At 46.4% G+C, this 12555-nt stretch overlaps 1 protein-coding gene across 5 annotated transcripts in view; it reads right to left on the bottom strand.

Annotated features, from left to right (window-relative positions):
• The window catches only part of ELF1 (E74 like ETS transcription factor 1), a 186183-nt gene that overhangs the window by 166338 nt on the left and 7290 nt on the right, over window positions 1-12555 (bottom strand). Inside the window, exon 1 of one of the 5 annotated variants that reach the window (XM_073580334.1) lies at window positions 4537-4559. The exons of 3 other annotated variants lie outside the window; for them this stretch is intronic. The gene's annotated coding sequence lies outside the window, so the exon portion shown is untranslated. Of the gene's footprint in view, window positions 1-4536; window positions 4560-12555 lie in introns of those variants that run through there. One more of the 5 variants, XM_073580330.1, reaches the window with a different exon arrangement.

Raw genomic sequence — 12555 nt, 5'->3', positions numbered from 1 at the left:
CGTTATAAACTTCTGTGAAGCACTTGAGGGTTCAAAGTGCTCTCCACACATCTAGATAAGCTCCATGGGGGGTCTAGTTTCCAAAATGGGGTCACTTGTGGGGAGTTTCAATAGTTTAGGTACATCAGGGGCTCTCCAAACGCACATGACACCCGCATACCAATCCATCAAAGTCTGCATTCCAAAACGTCACTACTTCCCTTCCGAGCCCCGACGTGTGCCCATACAGTAGTTTTCTCCCACATATGAGATATCAGCGTACTCAGGACAAATTGGACAACAACTTTTGGGGTCCAATTTCTCCTGTTACCCTTGGGAAAATAAAAAAAATGGGGACTAAAAGATGATGTTTGTTGAAAAAATACGATATTTTTATTTTCACGCCCGGTCGTTATAAACTTCTGTGAAGCACTGGGGGGTTCAAAGTGCTCACCACACATCTAGATAAGTTCATTAGGGGGTCTAGTTTCCAAAATGGGGTCACTTGTGGGGGGTTTCCACTGTTTAGGTACATCAGGGGCTCTCCAAACGCAACATGACACCCGCAGACCATTCCATCAAAGTCTGCATTCCAAAACGTCAGTACTTCCCTTCCGAGCCCCGACGTGTGCCCATACAGTAGTTTTCTCCCACATATGAGGTATCAGCGTACTCAGGACAAATTGGACAACAACTTTTGGGGTCCAATTTCTCCTGTTACCCTTGGGAAAATAAAAAAATGGGGACTAAAAGATCATGTTTGTGGAAAAAATACGATTTTTTTATTTTCACGCCCGGTCGTTATAAACTTCTGTGAAGCACTGGGGGGTTCAAAGTGCTCACCACACATCTAGATAAGTTCATTAGGGGGTCTAGTTTCCAAAATGGGGTCACTTGTGGGGGGTTTCCACTGTTTAGGTACATCAGGGGCTCTCCAAACGCAACATGACACCCGCAGACCATTCCATCAAAGTCTGCATTCCAAAACGTCACTACTTCCCTTCCGAGCCCCGACGTGTGCCCATACAGTAGTTTTCTCCCACATATGAGGTATCAGCGTACTCAGGACAAATTGGACAACAACTTTTGGGGTCCAATTTCTCCTGTTACCCTTGGGAAAATAAAAAAATGGGGACTAAAAGATCATGTTTGTGGAAAAAATACGATTTTTTTATTTTCACGCCCGGACGTTATAAACTTCAGTGAAGCACTGGGGGGTTCAAAGTGCTCACCACACATCTAGATAAGTTCCTTGGGGGGTCTAGTTTCCAAAATGGTGTCATTTGTGGGGGGTTTCTACTGTTTTGGTACATCAGGGGCTTTCCTAATGCGACATGGTGTCCGATCTCAATTCCAGCCAAAAACGTCAAATGGCGCTGCTTCCCTTCCGAGCTCTGCCATACGCCCAAATAGTGGTTTACACCCACATGTGGGGTATCAGCGTACTCAGGATAAATTGCACAATATCTTTTAGGGTCCTGTTACTTTTGGAAAAATAAGTATTGAGGGTGAAAAGATCATTTTTGTGGAAAAAATATGATTTTTTAATTGTACTGCTGTACGTTATAAACTTCTGTGAAGCCCTTGGGGGTTCAAAGTTCTCACCACACATCTAGATAAGTTCCTTGGGGGGTCTAGATTCCAAAATGGTGTCATTTGTGGGGGGTTTCCACTGTTTTGGTACATCAGGGGTTTTCCAATCGCGACATGGTGTCCGATCTCAATTCTAGCCAAAAACGTCAAATGGCGCTGCTTCCCTTCCGAGCTCTGCTATGCGCCCAAATAGTCATTTACACCCACATATGGGGTATCAGCGTACTCAGGACAAATTGCACAATAACTTTTAGGGTCCTGTTACCCTTGGAAAAATAAAAATTGTGGGTGAAAAGATCATTTTTGTGGAAAAAATATGATTTTTTAATTGTACCGCTGTACGTTATAAACTTCTGTGAAGCCCTTGTGGGTTCAAAGTTCTCACCACATATCTAGATAAGTTCCTTGGGGGGTCTAGTTTCCAAAATGGGGTCACTTGGGGGGGTTTCCACTGTTTAGGTACATCAGGGGCTCGCCAAACGTGACATGGCGTCCGATCTGAATTCCAGCCAATTTTGCATTGAAAAAGTCAAACGGCGCTCCTTCCATTCTGAGCTCTGCCATGCGCCGAAACAGTGGTTCCCCCCCACATATCAGGTATCAGCGTAGTCAGGACAAATTGCACAATAACTTTTGCAGTCCAATTTCTCTTGTTACCCTTGGTAAAATAAAGAAAATTGAACCTGAAGTATTTTTTTTGTGAAAAAAAGTTAAATGTTCATTTTTTTTTTAATATTCAAAAAATTCCTGTGACTCACCTAAAGGGTTAATAAACTTCTTGAATGTGGTTTTAAGCACCTTGAGGGGTGCAGTTTTTAGAATGGTGTCACTTTTGGGTATTTTCTATCATATAGACCCCTCAAAGTGGCTTCAAATGTGAAGTGGTCCCTAAAAATAAAATGGTGTTGCAAAAATGAGAAATCGCTGGTCAATTTTTAACCCTTATAACTTCCTAGCAAAAAAAAATTTTGGTTGCAAAATTGTGCTGATGTAAAGTAAACATGTGGGAAATGTTATGTATTAAGTTTTTTGTGTGCCGTATCGCTGTGATTTAAGGGCATAAAAATTCAAAGTTGGAAAATTGCGAAATTTTCAAAATTTTCGCCAAATTTCCGTTTTTTTCACAAATAAACGCAAGTTATTTGAATGCAATTTTACCACTAACATGAAGTACAATATGTCACAAGAAAACAATGTCAGAATCACCAGGATCCATGAAAGCGTTCCAGAGTTATGACCTCATAAAGGTACAGTGGTCAGAATTGTAAAAATTGGCCCGGTAGTTAACGTGCAAACCACCCTTGGTAGTGAAGGGGTTAAAGGGATCTCCAGTATGAAAGTTAGGATAAATCCTTCAGCGCACTGATTCTCACCCCAGGCTTCTATTAAAGGGATCACTGATATGGAAGTTAGGGCAAATCCACTCAGCGCTCTGGTTGTGATGCCAGGCTGAGGGGATGATGTGGGATATTAGTGGTAGTTGTCCAGTGGCTCTGGCTGATGGAATGATGTGGGATATTAGTGGTAGTTGTCCGGTGGCTCTGGCTGATGTGGGATATTAGGGGTAGTTGTCCGGTGGCTCTGGCTGATGTGGGATATTAGGGGTAGTAGTCCAGTGGATCTGGCTGACGGGATGATGTGGGATATTATAGGTAGTAGTCCGGTAGCTCTGGCTGACGGGATGATGTGGGATAGTGAATGTGGCTATGCGGAATGGGCAGGGCAATACACTCAGCTTTATATATATAAAATCATTATAATTTGTTATAACTAACCATAGTTAGTTACTATGCCTGGGCAGCGCCAGGCTTTTCAGCTAGTGACTATATAAAACTTGTCGAAATCAAAGCAACTTTATTTAAAAAATTATATACCAACAAGAGGCAAAAACGAGATATTGCATGTAAAAAAAAAAAAAAGCACACTAAAAATAGAAAAATAAGTAACTTACCATAATTTACCTATTGGGAGCAGAAAATATACATAAAAAATGTACCACTAACTGTGGTAAAGCAGCTTTATACTCTAGTAGAATATCATACCGACTTCATTTCTTGATGTGTATGTAAAGAGTTAATAGAGGAGCTGTACAGACTGCCTCAGCGCCACCCATAGTGCACCCTGATGACCTATGGACTTTAATCTCAGTGCTGAATGTCTCCAACAAACAAGTACCTGAGGGTGGCTCTGCCTTATATCATGTGCTAGAGAAAGATGATGTAACCAGCTAGGTACAAAAATAACCCAAATCACATTTCTATGCATCCACAAGATATTAGGATATATCGTACATTTCTCTGCTCTTCCTATGAATTCTGTGCTTTTCATGGATAAAACACGCACCCATCAATATGAATCTCAACATCAGTACGATTTCGGCGATAACCAACGTATCTAGTTTTTCATTATTTTCATGGTGAAAAAAAAATTAGACATCTGCAAAACAAATTTATTTGGGTTGTGCCTCCATTTTCCTACACCCATAACATTTTTATTTTTCAGCTATTTTTTGCAGGGTGAGACATTTTTAGTAATACTATTTTGGGACAGATGACGTTTTGATCGCTTGTTAGGGTATGTGCACACGTTGCAGATTTGTGTGCAGAATTTTCTGCACAAAAAAATGCATCTCCTGTCAGAAAACGCAGCTGCAGATTTCACAAACTTCGCGTTTTTTGTGCTTTTTTTGTGCGTATTCTATGCTTTTTTAGTGCGGTTTTCCCCCCGTGGATTTCTAGAATGGAGCAGGTGGAAAACTGCAGCAAAAGCGCACAAAAGAAGTTACATGCTGCATTTTTCATTCCGCACATAGGCTTTAATGCTACTGTACATCACATGCAGTTCTGCTGCGTATACGCAGGGCCAAATCTGCTGCGTATATGCAGCAGAAAAGCACCGTGTGCACATAGCCTTACAGACTTTTTTGTTGAATTGAAACGACCAAAAAAATAGAATTAGACTTACCGGTAATTCGGTTTCTAGAAACCTTCCACGACAGCATAGGAGGTTGTCTCCACGCCCTAATGGGGGACAGGAAGTACAAGAGGTTAAAAGGTAACACCCACCTCCCTCTCACCAGTGACTTATAACTGATTACCATAGCACCGGTTACCTTAGGATTCTCAGAATTTTGTCCAAGAATGCAGGGAGGGAAATAGTGGCGTCATGGAAGGTTTCTAGAAACCAAATTACCGGTAAGTCTAATTCTATTTTCTCTAGCAACCTTCCACGACAGCATAGGAGGCATAACAACGTATACTGCACTTGGGGGGGAGGGGGGACAACGGCCTGAAGAACTTTTCGGCCAAAGACTAGATCCCTGTTGGACACAAGGTAGTGTTTAGTGAAAGTATGTAAGGAGGACCAGGTTGCTGCTTTACAAATCTGCTCTGAAGATGCACCTGACCTTTAAGCCCATGAAGTAGAGGTAGATCGTGTTGAATGCGCTTTGATCCCCGTAGGGGGAGTGATGTTCTGTGCCAGGTATGCTTCGGAGATGGCTTTCTTAATCCAATTGGCAATGGTGTTTTTTGCTACCTTCTTTCACCTGTTTGGACAAGAAGTATGGATAAATAGGTTGTGGTCAATTCTATAGGATTTGGAACACTCTAAGTAGTAGAGAATTATGAGCCTCACGTCCACCGTATGAAACACCTTTTCCTTAGGGTTCGCTGGGTTTTGACAAAACGAGGGAAGAATTATTTCCTGCGATCTATGGAAATCAGACACAACCTTTGGTAGGAACGATGGATCAAGGGAAAGAACTATGGAATCGTCCCCAACTGTTAGGAAGGGTTCCCTGATTGAGAGAGCTTGGAGATCTCCTATTCGCCTTGCCGAGGTTATCGCTATAAGGAAGGCCACTTTACAGGAGAGGAGCTGAGGAGTACAGGATGGCAGGGGCTCAAAGGGTGATTGAGTGAGTCCCGTAAGTACCACATTCAAGTCCCAAGGTGGAATGGCGACTAGCCTTTTTGGATGTAGCCTAGTGGCTGATGTAATGAATCTTTTTATCCACCTGTGGTTGGCCAAGTCACAGTCGAACATGGAACTTAATGCTGATACCTGAACTTTAAGCGTGCTGGGTTTTAGACCTAGCTCAAGCCCCCTCTGTAGGAAATCCAGGATACAGGAAATGTTAGGGTTTTCTGGGTCAGGCAAGTCTGGCAGACACCATGAGGAAAACTTTTTCCATATTTTGTTATAAATAGCAATGGTGACCGGTTTCCGAGATTTCTGGAGGGTTTTTATTACTGCTTCTGATAGCCCCCTGGCCCTCAGGATCTGGGTCTCCGCAACCAGGCCGCTAACTTCATTCCCCGGAGGTTTGGGTGATGTAGAGGGCCCTGCAAGAGAAGGTCGTACTCCAGGGGTAGGTGGAATGGCCCGTCTACCTGTAGCTCCATAATTAGAGAGTACCAGGTCCTCTTTGGCCATAGCGGGGCTACCAGAATGGTTTGGGTCTGATCCTCCCGGATTTTCCTCAGGGTTGCGGCAAGGATTGGAACTGGCGAGAAGGCATAAGCCAGACGAAACCTCCACCTGTGGGTGAAGGCATCTACCCCCAGGGATCTGTCTCTGGGGTTCAGGGAGAAGTAGTCTCTCACTTGGGCATTTTCTCTTGAGGCCAGTAGATCCACCTCTGGAAGACCCCACCTGTTGACCAGCCTCTGAAAGATTATTTGGTTTAGGCTCCACTCTCCAGGCTGGATGAACTTTCTGCTCAAGAAACCTGCTTGAAGATTGGAGGTACCCTTTAGGTGGACTGCCGTTAGAGAACGGAGGTGTCTTTCGGCCCAGCAAAATATTCGACCTGAAAGGCCCTCTAGGCTGCTGGATCTCGTTCCGCCCTGGTGTCTAAGATGGGACACTGTTGCTACGTTGTCTGAATAGACTCTGATATGATGGCCCTGGACCAGGTGTCTTGCTGCCAGAAGAGCTTCCTCCACGGCTTTCAGCTCCCTGAAGTTTGAGGATTTTGCACTCATTTTCTGGCTCCACAACCCCTGGAATGGTTGTCGGGACACCACAGCTCCCCAGCCTTTTTTGCTGGCATCTGATGTTACCGTGACCAGGGGAATCTGGGACCAGTTGATTCCCTTGCACAGATTCTTGCGGTCCATCCACCATACTAGTGAAGCTTTCACCTTTCCTGGGGTCTGGACTCTTAATAATAATAAATTTTATTTCTATAGCGCCGACATATTCCGCAGCACTTTACATTTCAGAGGGGATTTGTACAGACAATAGACATTACAGCATAACAATAATCACACTCTTCTGTTCAGGCAGGTATGATCTCCATTCCAGCTCCCCAAGATGTGGGACTGGAGTATTCTGGAGTGGGCCTGCACCCAAGGCACTGACTGGATGCAGGAGGTCATTGACCCTAGTATAGACATGGCTGATCTGAGGGTTGGGGACCTTTGTTCATTGAAACTTGAGATCCTTGATATTATGGACCTCTGATGTTCCTCTGGGAGGAAGGTCATTTGTTTTCTTGAATCTAGGAGGATTCCTAAGAATTTTATCTACTGGGAGGGTTGGATCTGTGACTTTTTTATATTCGGGATCAAACCCAATGATTGAAGAATACTCAGGGTTTGAGTCACCTGGCTTTCCAGGATCTGGTAGGAGGCTCCTATTATCAGCAGGTCGTCCAGGTAGGGCACAATGCATATGCCCTGCCCTCTGATGTGGGACACAGCTTCTGCCATAATCTTGGAAAATACTCAAGGGGCAGAGGATATCCCAAAGGGAAGCACGTTGTACTGATAGTGCCCGACTTCTGTACCCTGGAGGATCGCAAACCTCAGATACTTCCTGTGAGAAGGATGTATGGGGATGTGAAAATAGGCATCCTTTAAGTCTATGGTTGCCATGAAGTGAGACGGCCCTATCAGAGGAATGGCGGTCTTCACCGACTCCATCTTGAATCTGTGATATACAATGTGCCGGTTGAGGCCCTTCAGATTTATTATTATCCTTACCTCTCCTGTGGGTTTTCTCACAAGGAACAGTCTGGAATAATGCCATCCTCCCCGTTCCTCCACAGGGACCGGAGATATGGCGTTTGATTGAAGCAGGAGCTGGATGCCGGTTTTTAGTGCTGGAGTCTCCCGAGGTGGTAGGGAGGTAACTCTTATACCCCGCGGGGGGGAAGGATTCGAGTTCTAGCAGCAGGCCCTCCCTGATCACGTTGAGGACCCAGGGGCTGTTGGAAATCATCTGCCAAGAGTGAATAAACCTCGAAAGCCTTCCTCCCCACCGGGGTCGAGTCATTGTTTTTCTTGTGGCTGTTGCTGCTGCTGGGGGACCAGGATGTTCCTGCCTCTCCCTTTAGCATAACTCCATCTTCCCGTCTTTCCCTTGCCTCTCGGCTGGGATGGCTGATTCTGGGGGGCTCGAAAAAGCTGCTTTTTTGTGGTCCTCTGCTCATGAAGCACATTCTTCTTATATGTGGCCTATTCAAGAATTTCATCTAAGGCTGGGCCAAAGACATGTTCACCCTTGAAGGGTAAAGAGCAGAGTTTAACCTTGGAAGTCACATGCCCGCTCCACGTTTTAAGCCAAAGGGCCCGTCTTGCGGAATTGGACTGGACCATGGCTCTGGCGGAAGAGCGGATCATCTCCATTGATGCATCGGCCAAGAAGTCTGTAGCTCTCTGTAGTATGGGAAGGGAGTTAAGGAGGTCACCTCTTGAGGTTCCCCGGGAAATATGACTCTCTAGTTCCTCTATCCATTGGAAGAGATCTAGAGACACATTTGGACGCTATTCCTGATTTTAGGGAGAAGGCAGAAATTTCCCAGGCCTTTCTTAGGAGGCTTTCTGCCTTACGGTCCATCGGGTCTCTAAGCTGGGACACGTCATAAAATGGAAGGACCATTTTTTTCACCACTCTTGCCACCTGGACATCAACCTTCGGGATGTTCCATTTAAACTCCTCTCCTTCCAAGGGAAATCTATGCCTGAGCTCCGACGGGGCTGAGTAGCGCTTCTCTGGATACTCCCATTCCTGAGAGATCACGTCTACTATGCTCTTATGAACTGGGAAACCTGTTTGTCCGAGTCCCTCAAATCCTCCGAACATGCGGTCCTGTGCTGACTGAGTAACTGGTTCGTCCTCTAGGCCCATGGTGGCCCGCACAGCACTGACCAGCTCTTCCACATATTCCGCAGAAAGGAGGCATCTCTTAGTTTCGGCTGATTTGGAAGTTCCCGGTTGTCCCCAACTCTCAGAGCCTGAATTATATGACCTCTCTGATTCGGATTCCGAGTCCTCCATTTGTATTTTTCGTTTTTTTGGGGATGGGGAGCCTACAATCGGAGGAGGAGGTGGTGGTGGTGGTGGGGGAGACAGGGCAGCCAGAGAGGTCTGGACCTGATGAGTAACCAGGCTGCGGATCTCGTCAATTAGTGACGAGTGCTCAGCCCTAACCACCCTATCCGAGCAAGCCTGACAGTTTTTTCGCCCAATTTGAGGGAAGTTTGGCACTGCATATGGCACATTTGGCCGACTTGCTGGTGGTATTGGTGCTTTTGTGGGCAGACTTTACTCCCTATAAAAAAAGGGGGAGAAGCATTTCTGAGGACATCTATCCCAGGACCGCACCCACCCCAGGTAACACTCACTGTGGCTGGGGCAGCGCTGGGCTCTGCAGACGCAGGGCTGGAAGAACCGTCCATGCTGACAGGGGATTTGTCTTACCTGTCGTCGTCTTACGGCGGGTTAAAAAGGGGTTAACCCCGCCCTCAGCGCAGCTTTTCATTTTTTCCCCCTCCTCCTCCCTGGGTCCTGGAGCAGGCACAGCTGGTGCTGGCGAGCTCCACACGCCGGCAGCTGAATGGGGGCCGCCATGATAGGAAGTCACCGCGCGTGACGTCACTTCCGGGTCACCGCACAGCAGGAGGAGGAGAGACAGGAGAGCTGTGGGAGGCCTCCGGTCGGGGATCACTGGCCCGCTTTACTCCCCATGGGAGAGCACGGCAGGGCCAGGAATGGTCCCGTGTTCTAAGAAGACGGGAGCAGCACCAACCACCACTGCCCGGCTTAAGAAATTCCAGCAGCCGGCCACACAGCATACTGAACCTCTCCATGCCCCATGGGGGACAGGAAAGACACTGGTGAGAGGGAGGTGGGTGGGGCCTTTTAACCTCTCGTACTTCCTGTCCCCCATTAGGGCGTGGAGACAACCTCCTATGCTGTCGTGGAACGTTGTTAGAGAAAAACCCCATAATTTTGACATTACTTATTTAGTTCACGGTGTTTACCGACAAGGTTAATTGTTTTTATATTTTGATAGAGCGGACTTTTCTGAACGCGGCACACTACCACATGCATTTTTTTTAAATATCTTTATTTTCAATGAGGGAAAAGTGGGGTGTTTGAACTTTGTAGGGGGGGGGGGGTATAGTTTTTTTTATCGCTGCCATATGGCAAACATCATGGTCTCCTTCGGAGCCAGGTCACAGGCAGGGATTCAAAGGGGCTCTGCAATGCCAGGCACAGTGGTCGTCAGCAGACCCCCGGCAGTCATGACAACCCATTGACAAAACGTCATCAGGTCATGGGCGCGTCGATGGGCTGACAGAATTATGTGCACCCACCTGGTGCGTGTTAAATGTCACTGTCAAGATTGACAGCGGCATTTAACAGGTTAACAATCACAGGCTGAGCATCGATTGTTAGCGGCAGGTCCTGGCTATAAACACAACCGTCAACTGCCGGTCTGGGGTGGGCTCGCTGTGTGAACCTCCATCCATACACCCGCTTCTGACTTGTGCTGTACATGTATGGCAGGATGTTGTGAAGGGGGTTAATACTGCAATGAATAGCAGAAGTGTTTTTTGTTTTTGCGAAAAACACTGATGCAACACTAAATGTAAAAACCGACACTGATGAAAATATGATCCAAAACACTGATGAAAAACTTAAGATGTCCATGTATCCAAGTCCGAGTATCGACTGCAATACACAGACTGTCCACAAGCATGCATGAGGCTGTCAGGGTCGGGTCAGGGGCCAGTCTGTGCTTCACAATATGTAAGTACTTGGACACATGAACTCAGCCTAAGGCTACATTCACATATCCATGTGGAAAGAGTCACTTTCCATTTTTTTCTCATCAGTTTTTAAATCCTGAAGTAGGTACAGTCTGTACTGTGGTTTATTCATTGACCCTTATCAGTGAAAAAAATAGATGAAACACAAATGGAATGCTGTCTCCAGCTTTTCATCCATTGTAGATTTTAATGAGTCTGATCCACAAAGTGGAGGAGAACGGGTCAGGTCACACACATGTACGACTCATATACATGTAATGCAAGGGTGAAGTCTACACTACAATACTAGATGCAGCCCACGCACAATCTCTGGCACGCAGCAGTCTCAGAGATATTCTTAAAAATAAATGATAAAAAGTATAGTAAACAACAAGACGGTGTGACAAAGATGACATACTCACAAACATCTGGAGGGGCAAGTACTTCTCAGCACTGTGTGTGCCACTGAATGCATGACGGCTGTTTCCAGGAAGTGGTCGGGGCTGACGCTTGTGTGGTGGCAGTTACACCTAGATCTACTGTAAAATACTCCACAAATTCCAACAATTCAATACACTGTGAGGTCCGTTCCTTCTGGAAAATCCCTAGACTTTACTGGTAAGCCACAATCTGACTTGATACCACAGACAGTAGCAGTGTGAATAATAACGTATTCCAGTTGTCTCCCAATACTCCGCATATAGTAAAGCTTCACCATGTGCGGGCACACCTATTCCATGGATTACAGTGGAGCTCCATCTTAGGCCCCCTACACGTTTATTTTTTTTAATGGGGAGAGACAGACTGTCGTATTTCTCCTGCGAGAATCACATCGTAAACCTCGTCCTGGCTGTCAGCTCTCCCGACCTGAGCTTGACAGCTGCATAGTAATCCATCACGCTGTCTTGCTCAGGTCAGGAGAGGTGCCGGCCAGTCTGTGCAGTGCGATGCGATTCTCGCATGAGTTAGACTGTGTGCACACGTTGCGTTTATGCGTTATCGCCGCAGCGGAAACGCTGAAAAAACGCTAATAAAACGCACCCCATGCAATCCGGAGTTGCTGTGCCCATGCTGCGGATTTTACCGCTGCGTAATCGCATAGCAGTAAAATCCGCAGCATGGTCATTATTTCTCTGGAATCGCGGTGAGTCAGGAACCATCGTGGGATAGATCTCACTTTGGATTATTGTATTTTTCTTGTATGGTTTATTATCTCTATAGGGTTAGTAATGGGGGCGTCTTAAGGCCCTTTTACATTTAGCGATGCACCAGCGATCCAACCAGCGATCCGACCCGGTCAGGATCGCTGGTGCATCGCTGAATGATCGCTAGTGAGCTTTCATACAGAAAGATCTCACAGCGATGCAGCAGCGACGCAGCGCACGATACTCACCTTTCACACACAGCGATCCTGCGTCCTCCCGCCCGCCTCCACGCGTCGCTGGACGTCACAGCAGGAAGTCTCAGCAGGAAGCGCCCGACGAGAAATGGAGCCGGACATTCTCGCGCGATCAGCGATGGACAGCAGGGGAGCCGGTCGCTGGTAAGTATCACACATAGCGATATCGCTAGCAATATCGCTATAACGTCACAAAACCAGTGACGTTTTAGCGATATTGCTAGCGATATTGCTTAGTGTAAAACCCCCTTTAGACACCTCTCCATTACTAATCCCTGGGCTTGATGCCAGCTGACAGCAATACCTAAAATCGTTATCTCGATTACAAACGCACCAGGGCAAATGGGAAGAGCCGAAGCTAAGAGCCACCATTGGTGTATCTAATGGATGTGCCATTTCTGGGACGGCTGAACGCTGGTGTTAGTAGCCTGGGAGGGGGCCCAATGTCCATTGCCCCTTCCTAACCTATTAAGGTCAGCCCGCATCTGTCTGTTCAGCTTTTGCTGATTAAAAATAGGGGGGACCCCACCCTCTTTTTAA

Source organism: Dendrobates tinctorius, unplaced genomic scaffold (assembly GCF_039654945.1).
Source record: "Dendrobates tinctorius isolate UK_male_01 unplaced genomic scaffold, ASM3965494v1 ptg000064l, whole genome shotgun sequence".
In the NCBI taxonomy this organism is placed as follows: Eukaryota; Metazoa; Chordata; class Amphibia; order Anura; family Dendrobatidae; genus Dendrobates; species Dendrobates tinctorius.
This window is presented reverse-complemented; position numbering and strand designations above follow the sequence as displayed.